This window comes from Leptopilina heterotoma, unplaced genomic scaffold (genome assembly GCF_015476425.1).
Source record: "Leptopilina heterotoma isolate Lh14 unplaced genomic scaffold, ASM1547642v1 Lhet_92, whole genome shotgun sequence".
NCBI classification, from domain to species: Eukaryota; Metazoa; Arthropoda; class Insecta; order Hymenoptera; family Figitidae; genus Leptopilina; species Leptopilina heterotoma.
In genome coordinates this window covers 630,178-651,225 of record NW_025111199.1, presented here as the reverse complement: position 1 = coordinate 651,225, position 21,048 = coordinate 630,178, and the positions used below count along the sequence as shown (strand labels likewise).

General features: G+C 26.7%; 2 protein-coding genes across 8 annotated transcripts in view; one reads left to right on the top strand and one right to left on the bottom strand.

The window, feature by feature from the left end:
- The window catches only part of LOC122512037 (four and a half LIM domains protein 2), a 279,184-nt gene that overhangs the window by 205,942 nt on the left and 52,194 nt on the right, over nt 1-21,048 (bottom strand). The window lies entirely within an intron of this gene.
- LOC122512039 overlaps nt 18,607-21,048 on the top strand; it is an 88,638-nt gene continuing 86,196 nt past the window's right edge. Inside the window, exons 1-2 of one of the 7 annotated variants that reach the window (XR_006302588.1) lie at nt 18,607-18,641; nt 20,662-20,689. The gene's annotated coding sequence lies outside the window, so the exon portion shown is untranslated. The other 6 variants (XR_006302585.1, XR_006302586.1, XR_006302584.1 and 3 more) reach the window with 6 other exon arrangements.

Here is a 21,048-nt window from a genome sequence, read left to right as displayed (position 1 = left end):
CGTCTAAAATTCTTGACGCTTCTTACAACTCTTTAACTATTACTTACTTTGCGAAGTAAATTAGTAAATAAAAAAAATTTGATCACTTCTCCTTAAGACATTTCTTAATCTCTTTCAACAATGGATTTTTAAGTCAAGATTATTATAAACAAAGTTAGACAAGTATAACTTAAGACGACATAAAGGTAAGAACTTAAAAAAATTTTCTAAAACCGTGTATAAGGCTTGTAAAACATTTCCTGACGTTTCACTGATTATGATTATAATATAAATGAATATCATTTTTTATTTTAAAGCCAAATTCTACAGTCCATGTATAAACGATCATTCTCTTAATTATGTAAGTGCAGTAAATTAAACCATCTTTATTAATGAAACTATTCTTAAAAATTACCTTAATTTGTTTGAAAAGAGTATTCTTTTATTAGTATCACGTAAAATTACAGTCATTAAAATCATCGCCTAATTGTATTAATTACCTAGAATCCTACCGTAATTTGTTAGTAACATTAAAGTCATATTACATTATTATATAAAGTACAAATGTTTTTATGTACTTTTCTTAATAATATTAGGATAATATTACATTATCATTACATTTAATAATACTATAATGATAGGTAATAATTGTGATTTAATCTATACAGGTTTAGAAAGTTTGAAAGAAAAATTGCTAGTAACAAAATATTCATTATTAATATTCATTATCCATTATTAATTCATTTGTCAGTCATTTTGGACCCTCTTTATGAATTTTTGCATTCTATCTTTGGATTCGTATTCAGCGACCCAAAAAAACCCCCGAATAAGAATATTCGGCTGCTTTAATCAATTTAAAAAAAAATATTTCGCCATATTGAACCCGCAATTTGAATGTTTACATTCTGACCTTGGATTCGTATTCAGGGACCGTGAAAACCCCCCGAGTAAGAATATTCGGCTGATTTAATCAATTAAAAAAATATATTCCACCATGTTGAATCCACCATTTTGAATTTTTGCATTCTGACTTTGGATTTGTATTCAGCGACCGTGAAAACCACCCGAGTAACAATATTCAGCTGATTTCAACAATTTGAAAAAAAATCTTCCGCCATATTGGATCCGCCATTTTAAATTGTTAAATACTGACCTTGGATTCGTAATCAGCGACCCCAAAAACCCCTGAGTAACAACATTTAGCCTAATTTAATTGAATTTATAGAATTTGAAAAATTAGTCCGCCATTTTAGATCTGCCATTTTGAATTTTGGGATTCAGATCACAAATTACTCCAAATTTGTATTCAGGGAATACAGAAATTTGAAAATTAGCAGTTGTAAATAATTTAAGAGACGCATGCTTATTCCTGAAATCTTTTTTGACCAAATAGTTATTTGATATAAAACTACTTAACTTAAAATTTACATAATATGCACTTTATTTGACATAAATTTCATTGTACATAAAAACCATTTAACATAAATATTAGAGGTGTGCAAAAAGCTCGAATAGCATGGTCGAGCTCGAGCCAGGCTTGAGTTTTAGTTACTCAAAAATATTTGAGTGCTCGAAAAATTCAAGTGCTCAAAATTATTTTAGGTTTAATACTGCACGTGTTGGATGGAATTTGGTACAAGTTCGGATTGATTCTGCTCAGCTCTGCTAGAAAAACGAAAAGCTTGAAATACTCGATCGAGGTTTTTGCACAACTCTAATAAATATCATTTGTCATAGAATTCATTAAACAGAAATATTATGTTACATAAAACTCACATAACTCAATTCCCATTTGACATAAAAATTATGTAACATAAATTTCTATTGACATAAAAATCATTTAACATAAATTTCTTATGACATAAAATTCATTTAACGTAAATTTTATTTGTTATAAAATTCATTTAACATCAATTTCATTTGGCATAAATGTCATTTAACGTAATTCTCATTTGACATAAATATCATTAGACATAAAATTAGCTTGACACAAATTTCATTTGACGTGAATATAATTTAACATAATTATTATTTAACGTAAAATTAAATTTATATAAATTTCATTTAGCATAAATTCTATTTAACATAATTCTCATTTGGCATAAAATTTACTTGACATAATTCTCATTTAGCATAAAATTTACTTGACATAAATTTCATTTGGTATAAATCCCATTTAACATAATTTTCATTTGACATAAAGTTCACTTCATATAAATTTCATTTGACGGATAACTCATTACACATAATTCTCATTTGACATAAAATTCAGTTGTCATAGATTTTATTTTACATAAAGATCATTTGACATGGAAATATAGGCGCGAATTTCAAAATTAGCGAATCACAATGTTGTGGATAATATCTAATTGGTTACTTTTAAAATTCGCGCCGATATTGTTATGAAAAATGTAATTTGTGTAAAATGATTTTTATGTCAAATGAGAATTTTGTTGAATGACTTTTATGACAAATGAGAATTGTGTTAAATGTCTTTTATGTCAAATGAACTTTATGTCAAATGAAAATTATGTTAAATGGGATTTATACCAAATGAAATTTATGTCAAGTAAATTTTATGCCAAATAAGAATTATGTTAAATGGAATTTATGCTAAATGAAATTTATATAAATTTAATTTTACGTTAAATAATAATTATGTTAAATGATATTCACGTCAAATGAAATTTATGTCAAGCTAATTTTATGCCTAATGATATTTATGTCAAATGAGAATTACGTTAAATGACATTTATGCCAAATGAAATTGATGTCAAATGAATTTTATAACAAATAAAATTAACGTTAAATGAATTTTATGTCAAAAGAAATTTATGTTAAATGATTTTTATGTCAATAGAAATTTATGTTACATAATTTTTATGTCAAATGGGAATTAAGTTATCTGAGTTTTACGTTACATAATATTTCTGTTTAATGAATTCTATGACAAATTATATTTATGTTAAATGGTTTTTGTGTGCAATAAAATTTATGTCAAATAATGTGCATATTATGTGAATTTTAAGTTAAGTAGTTTTATATCAAATAACTATTTGGTCAAAAAAGATTTCGGGAATAAGCATGCGTCTCATAATTTACATCACAAAATGTTAAGAGTTTTTGAAGATTAACATTTTTTTTTTAATTTATGTCATATATTTGGCTGTGGTGGTCGCCATTTTAAACATGTTGTTCATTTCATGACCATTTAGCTTCCTCAATGTATAAAAATTGCGGTTTTGCAAACTTTTGAAAAACTATGTACAAAAGGGTTCGTCCAGAAGATTTGTTAAAAATAAAATTTTATAAATCATTTATAATTTATAAGTTGCTATATAAATATTTGGTGAAATTTACACTTTCATTTTCCAATTGCTTCTTTTTTATGATAGAATAATCATTTCAAAATATTAATATTAATATTAAATAAATTATGAAAAAAATACAAAATTTGAATTTTTTTTAAAAAGAAAAATATTTATTAATTTGATAAATTTTGATAAAATATATACTTTGTATACATCAATCGATTCGTTTTCTTGTCAGGAATGTAATTTTGAGAAAAACTAATGAAAATATTAACAAATAAAAAAATTATTTCAAAAAATACAAAAAAAATTTTTTTCTAAATTTTAAAAAAATTGTATAAAAAAAATTTTTGTAGATATTTTCGAAAATCCTTGTGTCAGATTTTAGGTATTAATGACTGCAATAAACCTGCAAAATTTTAGGACAATCCATCAAAATTTGTCTGAGATAATTTGTACACAATTTTTGTTACATACACACACACATACACACATACATACACACACACATACATCTGGACATTTGCTCATAATTAAATATACATATGTTTTAGATGAAAATGAGTCCATATAACCTTCTTTTGAAAAATTGAAAATCGTTACCAATGCAAAGCTTCCTCATGAGGAAGCAAAATGCCAAAAATAGCACATCGGCATTCGATTCTACGTAAAAAATGCTAAATTTTAAGCTATTTAAGATTGCAATTGCTTCAAACCACGAGTAGACATCTACTGCTTTGATTCAAAAATAATATTTGTTTGAATAATTGTGTTTGATTCAAATATATTTTCTGTTTTGGTTTAAGAAAAAATATGTTTAAAATTTTATGTTTGATCCAAACTTAAATGTTGATTATAAATAATTTAAAATCAACCATAAATTATGTTTGAATTGAATATATTATTTCTATAAATAAACCAAAAAATATGTTTGAATTAAACTTAAATTTGTTTGACTGTATAGCAAAGATATTTTATGTTTAATTTAAACAAAATTTTTTTGAATCAAATAAATCGTTTTCTCAGTGTATTTACAAAAAAATTGTGTTTCAAAGATTGACATGTTTCTGAATTTGAATTTAATTTATAATTAATTAATTTTAAGTTAAATTATTAAGAAAACCTTGATAAATTTTACTTATATTTTGAATATCACTTTTAAAATTTATTGAATTTTTATTTTTTATGATATAAATTAATTGTATTAAACGTCTTTTATTTTCATTTTGTTCCGTCTCTAAAATTTTAACTTTGTTAAAATCAAAATTGTGTTTTAAGTCTTTTGCATGTAAAGATAAGGCTGTATTGCCTGTGTCATTTTCTGCTCTTGTTGATCGGGCATGTTCGTACATTCTTCTTTTCAAATACCTACGAGATTCTCCAATGTAAACACTATTACAATGGAAACATGGAACCTGATAGATAGTATTTATTTGATTTTCTTTTAATGTTTTATCTTTAACCAACATTGAAAATTGTTTTTGTAAAGTATTGTCCATGGAAAAGACAATTAAAATATTAAATTTTTTAAAAATATTATAAAAGATGTTTTCTAATTTTTCTATATATGAGGCATTCTATGTCAAGTGATCCAGGTGGAGAAAAATTTTTCTGCAATCGTAGCAAAACTTGGGGCTTTTGTAGTACTAATAGATAGTAATTTTTCGTGAAAATATTTTTTTACCTAGTCCAATATTTTCCGAGGGGGAGGGGGTTAAATTTTTGGGTTTTTCAGTACAATGCTTATTTCGATAATTTTTTACTCTTAAACTATTAAACATAAAAATTTGTCAAGGTACATTTTGGAAAGGTTTTTTCATGCTCTTTCGATTGAAAATAAGCATTTAAAAAAAAATTTTTTTTTGACCCAAAAAAATCAAAATTAAAAATAAATTTTAATTTTTTGGAAAAAAGGTCCCATTTTTTTTTTTTTTTTTTAAACGAAAGCTGAGGTTTTTTCCTAAAAGGACATATAAATGAAAAAGTGGGACAAGAATGTTTAAACATTAAAAAAATGAATTTTCTCGTAAACAGAGCTAAAAACCGGGTTTAGAGAGTAGAAACCTCTGTTTTTCAATGTTTAAACATTCTTGTCCCACTTTTTCATTTATATGTCCTTCTAGGAAAAAACCTCAGCTTTCGTTTAAAAAAAAAAAAAAAAAAATGGGACCTTTTTTCCAAAAAATTAAAATTTATTTTTAATTTTGATTTTTTTGGGTCAAAAAAAATTTTTTTTAAATGCTTATTTTCAATCGAAAGAGCATGAAAAAACCTTTCCAAAATGTACCTTGCCAAATTTTTATGCTTAATAGTTTAAGAGTAAAAAATTATCGAAATAAGCATTACACCGTAAGACACCTGGATCACTTGACATGGAATGCCTCATATATGGTAAAGATATTATTGTTTTGTTATTAATTTCATTAATTTGTTTATTTGATTTATTTACATTATTGTTTATGATTTTATTATATCTTTAATTAATTTTCTTATCTATTAAGTATTTAGGATATCCATTATTTGTTAATATATTTTTTACAATGTTTAAATTTTTTAAATAAAATTTTGAATTTGATCATTTTATTGCGCCGTCAACAAGGGCGTAAATGACACTGATTTTATATTTTAAACAGTGTTTTGATTAAAAGTTTATATAGCGACCGGACCAAATAGGTTTTCTATACCAATTTGTTACAATTTTGTTTTCTTGAATAGTTAAAGATAAATCTAAAAAATTTATAGAATCATTCTTCATATTTTCCAAAGTGAAGCTTAAATTCTTTTCCTTTGAGTTAAATCTAAAAAAATCCGAAACTTTGTTTTTAGGTATACAGATGAGAGTGTCATCTATATATCTAAAATAGAAAAGAACTTTATATGTTACATTATTTAAAATATCATTCTCCAAATCTTCCATAACCAGATTAGCACATACTAAACTAATGGGCAAACCCATTGGTAAGTCGAAAGTTTGTTTAAAAAATTTATTTTTAAATTGGCAGTATGAGTTTTCGAGGCATAATGTTAGAGCTTTTAGGAAATCTTCTAAATTTAGAGTGGTGAAAGGTTGTATCTCATTCCATCGTTTTTTAACACAGTCAAGAATGAGAGTCCAAGATATATTAGTATGTACATTGATACAACGTCCAATGAAATTATAGTAAAATTATCTGGTATGACAATCTTATCTATTTTCTCCTTAAAAGTCCAACTATCTTTCAGATGTGAATCTGTTTTGCCTACAATATTCTTTAAAATTTTTGAAATGAATCTAGATAAATTATATAAAGTTGGTTTCGCCCATTAGTTCAGTATGTGCTAATCCGGTTATGGAAGATTTGGAGAATGATATTTTAAATAATACAACATACCTATAAAGTTCTTTTCTATTTTAGATATATAGATGACACTCTCATCTGTATACCTAAAGACAAAGTTTCGGATTTTTTTTAGATTTAACTCAAAGGAAAAGAATTTAAGCTTCACTTTGGAAAATATGAAGAATGATTCTATAAATTTTTTAGATTTATCTTTAACTATTCAAGAAAACAAAATTGTAACAAATTGGTATAGAAAACCTATTTGGTCCGGTCGCTATATAAACGTTCAATCAAAACACTGTTTAAAATATAAAATCAGTGTCATTTACGCCCTTGTTAATTATTTAAATAAACATAAATTTTTTTTAAATAACAATTTTGTTTAAAAAAGACCAAATTATATATTTGTTAATTAAAATTGTTTTTTAACAATTTACACTACCGTCCACGAGTACTAGGACGATTACAAGCGACTGTATGAAAAAACATGCCATCACTTTTTCAATCATACCTCGTAAATAAAATGAAATACAAAAAACCTTAAATACGGTTAGAAAGCTGATTTAATTTTGCGTAAAATAATCCGCCTTTGAAGTCATTTCGTTAGCTATTTTTTGAGTTGTAGAGTGAGAAAGAAATAAATAAAATTATTAAATTTATTTTATTTTTGTCTCTTGACTTCAACTTTTTCAAAAATCTAGAAAAATTAACATAAAATTTTTCTAAAAAGGCAGAAATCTTCGTTAGAATTTCAGCTTTAAAACAAGCTTTCGAAAATTAAAAAAGGTTAATCCGTCTTCGATATATCATTAAAAACGTGAAGGCGAGTTTCGACAATTGGTGCATTGGAATTTAACTGTGACGACTCGATTCTAGCTTCGCGTGGCTGCGAATGGGAGAGAAAAAAGTGACGGATTCATGCTGGGGAATAATAAATAATGATGTTTCACGAGTAATATAAAGAAACTCGAAAGATCATCGTTCCCCCTCATGAATTCGTCCCTGCTTTATCTCTCATTCGCAGCCGCGCGAAGCCAGAAACGAGTTGTCAAAGTTGAATTTCAATGCACTAATCGGTCCAAACACGGCTTGACTTTTTTAATGATATATCCAAGACGGATTAATCTTTTTTAATTTTCGAAGGCTTATTTTAAAACTGAAATTCTAACGAAGATATCTGTGTTTTTAAAAAACTTTTATCTAAATTTTTTTATATTTTTAAAAAAGTTAAAGTCAAGAGACAAAAATGAAAAAATTTGATAATTTTTTTTATTTCTTTCTCACTCTACAACTCAAAAAATAGTTAACGAAATTACTTCAATGACGGCTTATTTTACGCAAAATTTAATCAGCTTTCTAACCGTATATAAGATTTTTTTGTATCTCCTTTTATTTACGAGGTATGATTAAAAAAGTGATGGCATATTTTTTTATAGAGTCGCATGTAATCGTCCTGATACTCGTGGACGGTAGTGTAAATAAATTGTATTATGCATTATTATTTGTCAGGTGGCCATACTAGACTAATTTAAATTGATTTCGATCTTGTGCAATAGAAAAAGAAAATAATAAACAGGAATTTTTACAAAAATATTATAAATTCTTAACCAGGGACCGTCACGGAAATCAAATTTTGATTTCGTTACGATATTCCAAAACAAAACAAAATTATTAATGTATTTTGATTTAGATTCGGTAACGAAACAAAATTTACTTCCTGTTTCGATTCTGATACTGTAACGAAACAAAATTCACTTTCTATTTTGATTTCGATACTGTAACGAAACAAAATTCACTTTCTATTTTGATTTCGATACTGTAACGAAACAAAATTCACTTCCTATTTTGATTCCGATAATGTAACGAAACAAAATTTACTTCCTATATTGATTCTGATACGTTAACGAAACAAAATTTACTTCCTATTTTGATTCTGATATTATAATACTGCAATTCGGTTTTCTTATAGAAACAGAAGTCGATTCGAATTCTATTTCAGATTTCGTATGTAAAAACGATATTATCTTCTGATATATTTGACATTTGCAACAAAATTTAGGTTCAATGAGACTTATACACGCGCAGTAGTATTTTATCAAAATTAAAACAAAAAAGAATTTTGATTTTGATATTGGAATCAAAACTAAATAGAATGGAATTTTGATTTTGATATTGGAACCAAAACGAAATAGAATGGAATTTTGATTTTGATATTGAAACCAAAACGAAATAGAGTTCAATTTTGATTTTGATATTGGAACTAAAACGAAATAGAGTTGAATTTTGATTTTGATATTGGAACCAAAACGAAATAGAGTTGAATTTTGATTTTGATATTGGAATCAAAACTAAATAGAGTGGAATTTTGATTCTGATACCCATATCCGAATCAAAACAAAAGTATTTTTTAATTTTGTTTTGATTCCGTGACGGTCCCTGTTCTTAACTATGAGTGACAAAAACAAAATAAACAATTAAAAATTCAAAAATCGTTTTCAAGGGATTTCTTAGAAATTTTATCCCCTATCATGTAAGACCAAGAACATCAAAATCCAATAAAATTTGTAGGCTCTAGACAATTTTGAACAGTTATAGATATGATTCAAACAGAAAACTCTCAGTGGTTTCTGGTAGTTTGGGGGCTCCACATAAGAGCCCCATAGTTTTCTCTCACAGTCACGAGCATTGGTATAAACAATCACACAGAAAAAAGATGGTATAAATTTTTTTTCTATTCTATATTAAAAAAACAGATACTTGTTTTTTTTGGAGACCAAATTTTTGAGTTATGAATTTTCAAAATTTTCGTTTTTAAATGTAGATATATTTTTAATGTCAGGTAACTAAAAAAATATCGCTTCTTTTCATTTTTTGACAAGAAAAAAAAATTTGTTTTTCTGTCTACTTATAAATAATCATAACAAAAAATTTTATAAACAAATTAAATTTTTTTAACTTTGGGTATGAAACTTTTTTTTTGTTTTTTTAAAAAACCTACCTGGAAATGCTAAGAAGGTTTTGCAAAAAGTTTCATAGTGGGCCTAATAAGTTTGATGGGTTTAAATAAATAATTAAGCTGCCCCTGCAGGTCGCTCGCACGCGGCACACTGGGATTTTTTTTACAATTTACTGTTCAAAATTGTCTAGAGCCTACAAATTTTATCGGATTTTAATTTTCTTAGTCTTAAATTAAAGAGGATAAAATTCTTAAGACATCCCTAGAAGCTGATTTTGATCTCGTGCAATGGAAAAAAAGTAAACATGATTTTATCTAAAAATATTCTAATTTTTTAACTTGGAAGAACAAAAAAACATAAACAATGAAAATTTCAAAGTCAGCTTCTAGGGATGTCTTAAGAATTTTATCCCCTTTAATTTAAGACTAAGAACATCAAAATCCGATAAAATTTGTAGGCTCTAGACAATTTTGAACAGTAAATTGTAAAAAAAATTCTAGTGTGCCGCGTGCAAGCGATCTGCACAGGCAGCTTAATTATTTGTTTAAACTCATCAAACTTGTCAGGCCCACTCTGAAACTTTTTGCAAAACCTACTTATCATTTCCAGGTATGTTTTTTAAAAAAGGCAAACAAAATTTATTATACCCAAAGTTAAAAAAATTTAATTTGTTTATATTTTTTTATTTTTTCAATAAAAATTGAAAAAACAGTTTTTTTTATTTTTTCAATAACAATTGAAAAAACAGTTGATTTTTATTTTTTCAATAAAAATTGAAAAAACAGTTTTTGTTATGATTTTTCGAAAGTAGAGAGAAAAACAAAACTTTTTTTCTTTTGTTAAAAAATGAAAAGAAGCAATATTTTTTTATTTATCTGACATTAAAAATATATTTAAATTTAAAAAATGTGCCTGTAGAGGGTTAAAGTTTAAATGGGGTATAACATAGGTTTAGTACATTTCTTCAAATTTTATATTCTAACTTTTGTTAGATGACAGCTGTCAAACTTTAGACAATGAGTATTTAATTTTTTTTCAAGTATTTTACATTAATTTAAGGCTATGTCAAAGTTGTGAAATGTAAACAAACCAAAAGGTAAACAAACCAAACACAATAATCGCACTTTTGTAACAGCCATTTCTCCTACAAAAATTAACATTTTTACACTTTATTTACAAAAGTGGAAAATTAGACTGTCAAAGTTTTCAATGAAATCAGTTTTGACTATGTGCTATGCTAATATGACTATGTTAATTTTTCTGACAGTTGACAGCTGTAAAGAAAACTGTCAAACAAAGAAAATGTTAATTTTTAAGAAATGTTACCTTTACTTTCTGAAATAGAAATATTTTTTACATTACAAAGATCAAACCCTAGAACAGAATGTTATTTTGACAGATAACAGCTATCAAAAATACTGACAAACTTTTGAAAAAGAGATTTTTTCAAGTATTTTACATTAATTTAAAGCTAAAAGTACATCATATGTGACACGGACCTACGATCCGAAAAAAAGATTTCGAGAAAAACGACTTTGAAGTTTAGCAAGTTGATTTTGATACTTGTGAACGTTTTAATGAATTGAAACTCGTTACTCGGGGGTTATTGGGGTCGCTGATTGCGAATCCGGTGTTAGTTTTTAAAAATTCAAAATGGCGGATCCAATATGGCGAATGACTTTTTTAAAAATTGATCGGATACGCTTGAAAATCGTTACTCGGGGGTTTTGGGGTCGCTGGTTACGAATCCGATGTTAGTTTTTAAAAATTCAAAATGGCGGATCCAATATGGCGGATGACTTTTTTAAAAATTGATCGGATTTTCTTGAAAATCGTTACTCGGGGGATCTTGGGGTCGCTGATTATAAATCCGATGTTCGTTTTTAAAAATTCAAAATGTCGGTTCCAATATGGAGGACAAAATTTAAAATTTGTTCGAATTCGTGTAAAACTAAAAAATTTCGTTGACACCGAAAACGAGGTCACTGATTAAGAATCCGATGTTCTTTTTCCGAATTTCAAAATGTCGGATTCAATATAGTGAACGTAGTTTAAAAAAATGTTTGGATTCTCATATTAATTTATACTTTAAGGGTACTTTGGGGTCGATGATTAGGAAACAGATGGGTTTTTGGATCTCTATGTAAACTAGTATTTATTTGTATTAATGATGTGTTTAATTGTTCTTACCAATGTCATAGTTATTTTGTTCTTGTAGTTATTTTATTCCAAGCATTTTTCTTAATGCAGTAGCTTTAAAGGATGCATTTATTAATTTATTATGTAACAAACACCATCGGTGGTGGAACAAAGTTAACATTTTGTCATTAGTGTCAGAACTGAAGTATTAGCTTATGTTTACTGCGCGTAAATAAAAGAAAAGAGTTTGGTTACCGTGGCAAAGCAAAGAAAAACTGATATATCAGATACAAAAATTAAATCCACGAAAAAAATATTAAAGAAGCAGAATTAATTTTAAAGAACAAAGTTTTTAAACATTCTAAATTTGTGAATTTTTTAAGTTTATAATCTTTTAAATGCTTAATCTTAAGTTCTTTATCGTGTTTTTCTTTGTCTCACGTCTTTTAATTTATTGTGTTCTTTATTAAAGTAAATTTGTAAAATAAATAAAGTTATGAATATTCTGTTTGCTCATTTAAAAGACCATATACATATTTGTATTGAAACCATACATTTAAAAATTCTGAAAAGCAAATCCCTATAATTTGTAAATAACTCGTTTGCAATATTGGATCCGCCATTTTGAATTTTTAAAAACTAACATCGAATTCGTAATCAGCAACCCCAAAAACCCCCGAGTAAGGAATTTCAAATGAATCCGATCAATTTTTAAAAAAGTCATTCGTCATATTGGATCCGCCATTTTGAATTTTTAAAAACTATCATCATATTCGTAATCATCGACGCTAAAAACCTCCGAGTAACGATTTTCAAGCGAATCCGATAAATTTTTAAAAAAGTCATCCGACATATTTGATCCCCCATTTTGAATTCTTTAAAACTAACAACGGATTCGTAATCAGCGACCCTGAAAACCTCCCGAGTAACGATTTTCAAGCGAATACGCTCAATTTTTAAAAAAGTCATCCGCCATATTGGATCCGCCATTTTGAATTTTTAAAAACTAACAACGGATTCGTAATCAGCGACCCCGAAAACCCCCGAGTAACGATTTTCAAGCGAATCCGATCAATTTTTAAATAAGTCATCCGCCATATTTGATCCGCCATTTTGAATTTTTAAAAACTAACAACGGATTCGTAATCAACGACCCCGAAAACCCCCGAAAAAACTAATGCAGCTAGAAAGCTGCGATTAATGCGTTAGAAACAGCGGCCTATTTACTATAAGAATCAATAAAAAAATGAAAATCGATTTTTTCGGACCGTAGGTCCCTTTAAACTGCCCGTGTCACATATAATATGATCTCAATATATTTTTATCTTTAATGCTCATTATATTACTGTTCATATTATCTTTTTTTCTGGTGTATTATTGTACAAAAAGTTTTTTTTACATATTTATAATAAAATAGCTAAGAAAAAAATCTTAGAAATTTGGTTTTTAAGAACCTTTTAAAGTGTAGTGGTACCTTAACCCTTTAAGGACTAAATGTACAAAAATTTTATCCGAACTTTGGGAAAAATTTTTAGTATGAAAACGGATTGCTATAAATTTTGCAATAGACATTTCTTAAAGCTTAGGAACCGCTCTTTCGAACGCTGCAATAAAATATATTGAAAATTTATAAATAAACAAATTACATACAGTTATTTATAAAAACACAATTTTTTAAAGATTTTTTTTTGAAAATAAAATTTTTTTTATTATTTATGGCGAAGGAATACGTCTCAAAGGTTAAAATATCGCGTCAAAAATGTCTAACCTAAAATGTTGTGAAATAAAAATTAAAAAAAAACAAAATGGCGGATCAAAAATGGCGTTCAAAGTTGACTTTTTAATAAATAATATACAGCAAGTGCACATTTTTTTAAAAACCTTACAGATTTGCTTGAAACTGGTTACTTGGGGGGTTTTTGGGGTCGCTGATTACGAATATGATAATAGTTTTTAAAAATTCAAAATTGCGAATCCCATATGGCGGACACTTTTTCGAAACTTCATCGGATTCGCTTAAAACTGGTTACTCGGGGGTTCTTGGGGTCTCTAATTACGAATATGATAGTAGTTTTCAAAAATACAAAATGGCGAATTCAATATGGCGGATACTTTTTCTAAAACTTCATCGGATTCACTTGAAACTGATTAGGAGGGGTTCTTGGGGTCTCTAATTACGAATATGGTAGTAGTTTTCAAAAAATAAAAATTTCGGAGCATATACATTATTCAGGTTAAAAATTATAAAAATTTAAACGAATTCAATATGGCGGATACTTTTTTTAAAACTTCATCGGATTTAAACAATCGATGTAAATAACTGGAATACACTTTTTTAAAAATAGAATTGTATAAACAATTGTTTAAAAAAAACTAACACTTTATCTTTATTTTTATAAATGATATTCATTTGTTAATTAATTTTTATTAATAATTATTTATAAAACGTCAATTTATCCAAAATACTTCATATTGGACTTGTTGGATTCGGATTTTGTAATGTTTAACAGTAGTAACTGCAGAATTGCGTTAACTTTATTTTGTTGTAAAATATTTCAATTTTTATTAATTAATTAATTAATTAATAATTCGAAAAAAGGGTCATTTTTTTCGTTTTAGATATTGAAAGTACACATCTTAAGCTTTCTTTTGGTACAAAAAAAAGAAAAGAGGGTCCTTCCTAAAAAATCAAAAAAAATTTTATACCAAAAACATATAGGTAAATTTTTTTTTTACTTTATTGTTTAGAAGCTACAATTTTTTAGAAAAATTAATGTTCATACTTATCCAAAATCTTCAACCCCCTTTGCCTCTCTACAATTTTATATAAAATCTTATATTACTTGGTGGTTTATTAGTCATACATATTACTAAATACTGTGAAAATATTAGCCCGATCCAACAACTTGCAATTTTGACTTTGGTACACTCGAGAAAATTTGCCCCTTAAACATAATAAATCTTCAATTATGAGGCTTCAAAGACAGAAAAAACTCGATAATAACAAAGAACAGTTTCAATTAGTATTAATATTATAACAAAGAATTAGTTATGATTAGTATTATTATTATTAAGGTATTTGTCGCGCGACTGGTCACTCTCAAAAGTTGGTATCCGTTGACTGTACTTATGAAACGATTATGAATGCGAGTTTCCAAAAAACTTTTGCGGACGTACAGTTTGACACACAGATGTTCTCAAAGTATATTCATAACCTCTCGCATGAAAAACGATCGTGGCAACGTCGCAAGTTTGGCGTATGGCCGTCTTTAAAATTTCGCGCCAAAAGTAGCAGACAAGCTGTAGTATTTAACAAGCGCTATTGCCACGTTTACGAATTCACCTGTCACTTACAATAAATGTTAAAATAGTTTTTCAAGTTTGATGTTAAATATCTTTTAAACGAGACGGTGAAAAATTTTCATTTTTTTTATAAAAGTTCATTTTGGTTCAATAAATAAAACTTTAGTTTTTCTAAAAAATCTGACGATTAGTATAAGTGCAAAAATTAAAAATATGTGGTTTTCATATGGTTTTCCTATACCGTACATGTTAAAAATCGAAACTTTGATTTCATTTTTTGAGACTTACAGACGGTCAATTTTATTTTAATAGGCCTTATTTTGTAGATAAATATCAAAAGAATAATTATGTGAAATTTAAAAAAAACTGACGAAAACGAATTTACGCGACAAATACCTTAAGTTTAATGTTACTATTATATTTTACACAAATGTAAAGATTTAAATTGTCTAGAGCCTACAAATTTTATTTGATTTTGATGTTCTTGGTCTTAAACTGAATGGGATAAAATTCCTAGGAAATCCCTCGAAAGCGATTTTTGAATTTCTGTTTGTTTGTATTTTTTTGTTAAAAGTTAATTAACAATATTTTTGGAAAAAATCATACAAACTATGATAATTAACAAATAGATAACTTTTATTCTTCTTTATAAAAAATTGATTTTTGCCGAAAAATTTATGTTTATTTAAGTAATTTATGTTCATTTTGGACTGAATCCATTTCAAATCAGGCAAGTCGTCTAACTTCAAGTAATAGATTTATCTGTCGTTAAAATATATTATTCTACATGAAAGATAAGAGTAACTAATTTTTTTATTTTTCAAAAAAGCTTAATTTAACGAAGTTATGCACATTTGAACTTTGAGTGGTAAAACTCGAATGAACAGTGAAAAAAATGTTTTTGCTTGTCATTCTTTTTCTTTTGAGTATAATTTAATTTTCTTTCTTGGGTCTTCTAAATGGTTTTGTCCTTTTTCAAATTCCGTTTGAAATTTGTAAAAATATAAAAAATTATCAAAATAGGGGATGATTTTCTGAAAATAAATAATATTAATTTTCTCTTAAGCACCACCATTTTTTATTATCAAATTTTTATCACAAATTCTTAAAATAATGATGAACAATTCCTATGAATTTCCAGCAGGCTAAACCATTCTGGCATTCAGGAGAATTTTTTTGGAAATATTACATTTTCTCGAAAGAATTCAATTATTGAAAAAATGTTGATAAAATTTTTAAAATGAATTCCATTATTTTCAATTTTTTTTATAAATACTTTACAAGAATTATTTCTGAAAATAATTAAATTCTTAAATAACATTAAAACTTTTTTAAATAATTGAATTCCTGCAAAAGCATTTATTATTTCTACAAATAATTGATTTTTTGCAAAATTTAAAAAAATTAGTGAATTTTTGAAAAGAATAAATAAAAATTGTATTTAAAATAATTAAATTCCTGTTAAAATTTCATTAGGGGAATGTAAGGTATCGTGGCGTGTAAGGTATGGGGCGGACTTGTCAAATCTGGCACGTAACGTCACATCTGAAACGCCTTATCACTATGGTCGATGTCTTTTATCATGATGACATTTTATATGCAGTAGTATTAATGAGCAATTGCGTGCTTCGTACTCTAAGCGATTTTAAATAAAAAATTAGTGAAAAAAAACTATAAAGTTTTATTGGATATGTGCGTTAACAGTGCCAGAGTGAAGATTTTTTAAGAATTAAGTCAGGTAAATAAATAATATATGGAACGTATTGTTTAGACCTTGGACAACAGTTTTTTGTATTTTACATTTTTCTGAATTCGCGAAGTATGAAAGTAACACCATCATAGTTCCATGAATAGCTTGTAAGGTATGATGGCGTAATTTTTGTAACGTACAGTGGCGGATCATTTTTTTGCACGAGTTTCAATTGTCTTTGCATTTTTTGTGTACTAATGCCTCTTGAACTCCACCGCAACAATTCTCAAATATGTGACACTTGCGGTCTTCTTCTATTCTAGTTGCGTTAAAACAGTCACCAGCTACTTCGCATGTCCAAATTGTAACCATAACTGAAGTGAAACCCTTTTTTCTATAATGTAAAATCATCAGTTTTTTCTCTTTTTGTTATTTTTCATCATTTCCAGTAGTTTTACAAAATGATTTTAACATCTCTATAATATTTAAATTGAATACACCAAATCGGCCACCATACCTTACAACTTTCAAAAATAAAAAAAATCACTGTTTTGCGCCAAGAGCTGTAAAATTTCACTGCATTTAAATTTTAACAACCGCTTCTGATATAAATATGCTTAATAGATGTCAGCAACTGCCTGCTTTTGAAATTTTGAAAAATATTGTTTCTTGAGAGAAAGAGACGCAAAAAACAAAGTGTCCGCCACCATATCTTACACTCCCCTACTTTTTTAAAAAATTAAATTCTTAAATTGGAATTTATTAAAAGTTTTATGAATAATTAAACTCCAGTGAAAAATTCAATTCTTTTTAAAAATAATTGAATTTTCTCGGAGAATTTTCACACTAAAAATTATTAAAATGTCAAAGAAATCAATTAAAATTTTATTGAAAATAAATGAAATCCTTATAAGAATTTATTATTTAAATATATAAAAATAATTTAATTTTGTACGAAAATTTGTATTATTTATTTATAAAGTGACTAAAGAATTTTATTACAATTATTGAAAATAATTCAATTCTTCATAAAATTAAATAATTTTTAAATTTTTTGATAAATACTTCACATAAGAATTCAATGATTTTCAGTAGGGTAGTGGCACCAGTGACAAGATTTTTATTAAAATTTTTTAAAATAATTGAATAGTTTTGAAGAATTTATTTTAAATTTTATTGGAAGTAATGAAGCTTTTCTTAATAACTTTTACTGAAAATATTAAAAATGATTTAATTTTAAGAAGAATTTCTTTTAAGTTTTTAAAATATTCGTGTTTATTATTAATTATAATTAACGATTTTCCTGTTAAATTATATAAAAATTCATTTGCTAGTAAATAAATAAATAAATTATAACATTATTGACGTAAACTCTCGAGAATAAATAAAATGTTATAACAATTAATTTGTTCTTAAAAATGCACGTCAACAATTTAAAAATTTGTGAAAATAAATATTTAAAAAAAAAATTCTTCTGAATGCCAGAATGGTTTAGCCCGCATGAAATTCATAGGAATTGTTCATTATTGTTTTAAAAATTTGTGGTAAAAATTTGATAATAAAAAAATGTGGTGTTTTTGAGAAAAATGATCTTATTTATTTTCAGAAAATCATCCCCTATTTTGATAATTTTTAATATTTTTACAAATTTCAAACGGAATTTGGAAAAGGACAAGACCATTTACAAGACCCAAGAAAGAAAACTAAATTATACTCAAAAGAAAAAGAATGATAAGCAAAACAATTTTTTTCACTGTTCATTCGAGTTTTACCACTCAAAGTTCAAATGTGCATAACTTCGTTAAATTAATCGTTTTTGAAAAATAAAAAATACGTGACTCTTATTTTTTATGTAGAATAATATATTTTAACGACAGGTAAATCTATAACTTATTGTTAATGTTAGTCGACTTGCCTGATTTGAAAAGGATTCAGTCTTATGGTAAAAAATTATTTTAAAGTTAATAATTAAGTTTGTTATTAATAATACTGTTAATTGTTAACATGGAGTAACAAAAAAATTTAAACAATTAGTAAATCAAAAATCGGTTTTGAGGGATTTCTTAGAAATTTTGTCTCCTTTAGATTAAGACTAAGAACATCAAAATCTAATAATATTTGAAGGCTCTAGACAATTTTAAACAGTAAACTGTAAAAAATCCCACTGTGCGCGGCCCATGTTTATAATGTCATGTAAAACACTACACAGCTGCAGTTTTTATTAAATAACTTTCTTTCTAATTGAGGCTCAATTTTTTTTTCAACGGTTTACTTCTCGGAGACGTTTAAGAAATATAATACAGTTTTTATTTTTTTGTTAGGGAAATGCTGACCCTTTTCAATCAATTTCTTTTAATATAAAATTTAAATTTATTTACATTTGAGTAATTTATTTTTCATTAAATTTACTTTAATTATTTATATTACAAAATATTTTTAATGAGGCATTAAAGTAGTATAGCTAGGCCGGTTCTGGATAAAATCAGTAATGTAGATTCCTACTTACCGACCGTTGGTGAGGTATATGTGGGTAATTTACTGACCGCTGGTGGGGTATATGTGGGTAATTTACCGGCCGTTGGTTGGGTACCTGATTTGCATATATTTAAATTAGTTAACCCTTTTAATTGACGTTAGTGGGGTATCTAGTTTGCATATATTTAAATTAGTTAACCCTTTTAATTGACGTTAGTGGAGTACTTGATTTGCATATATTTAAATTAGTTAACCCTTTTAATTAGCGTTAGTGGAGTACTTGATTTGCATATATTCAAATTAGTTAACCCTTTTAATTTGCATAGATTTAAATATATTGCAAAGATACTGAGCGTTGGTAGGGTACCTGATTTGTATATATTTAAATTACACAGGTTCCATCGAATTCGCACCTATTGGATCCGCCATTTTTAATTTTTGAAATCTGACATCAGATTCGTAATCAGCGACCCCGAAAACCCCCGAGTAACGAATTTAAGACGAATTTAATCGATTTTTAAAAACTTGTCCGCCATATTGGATCCGCTATTTTGAAATTTAGAAAACTAACATTGGATTCGAAATCTACGATTTCAGAAATCCTTTATTAGTGATTTTAGTAACTTTAGAGCTTAACTAGATTTTATTACTTTAATTTTTGCTGCAAATGTTTAAGGGATACTAAAAATGAAGAATGTAGTTTCGTTCACTAAATTTAGTGTAGAATTGTCATTTTTAATCCAATCGAGGTCCACAAGGGCTCAAAATTTGTGTAATGATATAGTCTATCAATAAAAAAATTAAAACCTAAACATTCTTTCCTGTTTGATGTAGAAAAAAATAGTAGAAGTTACTCAAATGTCTAAAAATCATCAAAATTGTCATGAAATTTCATCTTTAATCGACTGTAACTCTCTCAATTTTTGTTGAATTTTATTCTGTGACCTATGGATCGAAAGGTAATTTAATAACCTTTCCAATGATACCTCATTTATTATATTCTGACAAGCTAATTTTCCTACAGGTAAGTTCAAGTGGCGTCGCACCTTGAAAATGCAAAATTTGAAGCTACAGGAACAAACATTTTGCAGCTACCTGTGAACCCTATCATAAAAATAGATGTTTCAACCTGCATCTTGAATAGAATAAAGACATTGTCTAAGAAACCTTCAGACAGATTTAAAGATACTTATGAATTTTGCAGCTACCTGTGAACCCTATCATAAAAATAGATGTTTCAACCTGCATCTTGAATAGAATAAAGACATTGTCTAAGAAACCTTCAGACAGATTTAAAGATACTTATGAATTTTGCAGCTACCTGTGAACCCTATCATAAAAATAGTTGAAACTTTCTAATTTTTTTACAATCTTTAAATATGTTGGGGGAAGTAAATTTTTGGAAATTCTTTCGGATATACTTTAAGTCTACGTATCATTGTGAAAACTGTGATCTTCATTAAAAACTGTTCTTTTTAATTTTACAGCTACCTGTGAACCCTATCATAAAAATAGGTGAAACTTTCAACATTTTTTTTTACAAACTTTAAATATGTTGGTGGGTGGTTGGGGTGGGGGTAAATTTTTGGAAATTTTTCCGGATATACTTTGAGTCTACCTATCATTGTGAAAACTGTTCTCTTCGTGAAAACTGTTCTTTTCGTTAAAAGTATTCTCGTAGTGAAAATAGTAGTTCTAGTGTAAAATATATTGAAAAATATTATTTTCATAATAAAGAGATAGTGAAGACTATTATTTTTATAATAAAAAATAAGAATCAATTAATATTATAAAATGGTATGTATTTTTATTTAATATTTTGAAATCAAATTTAAAAAGTTAATATATGTTTTATTTTAATATTACAAATATTG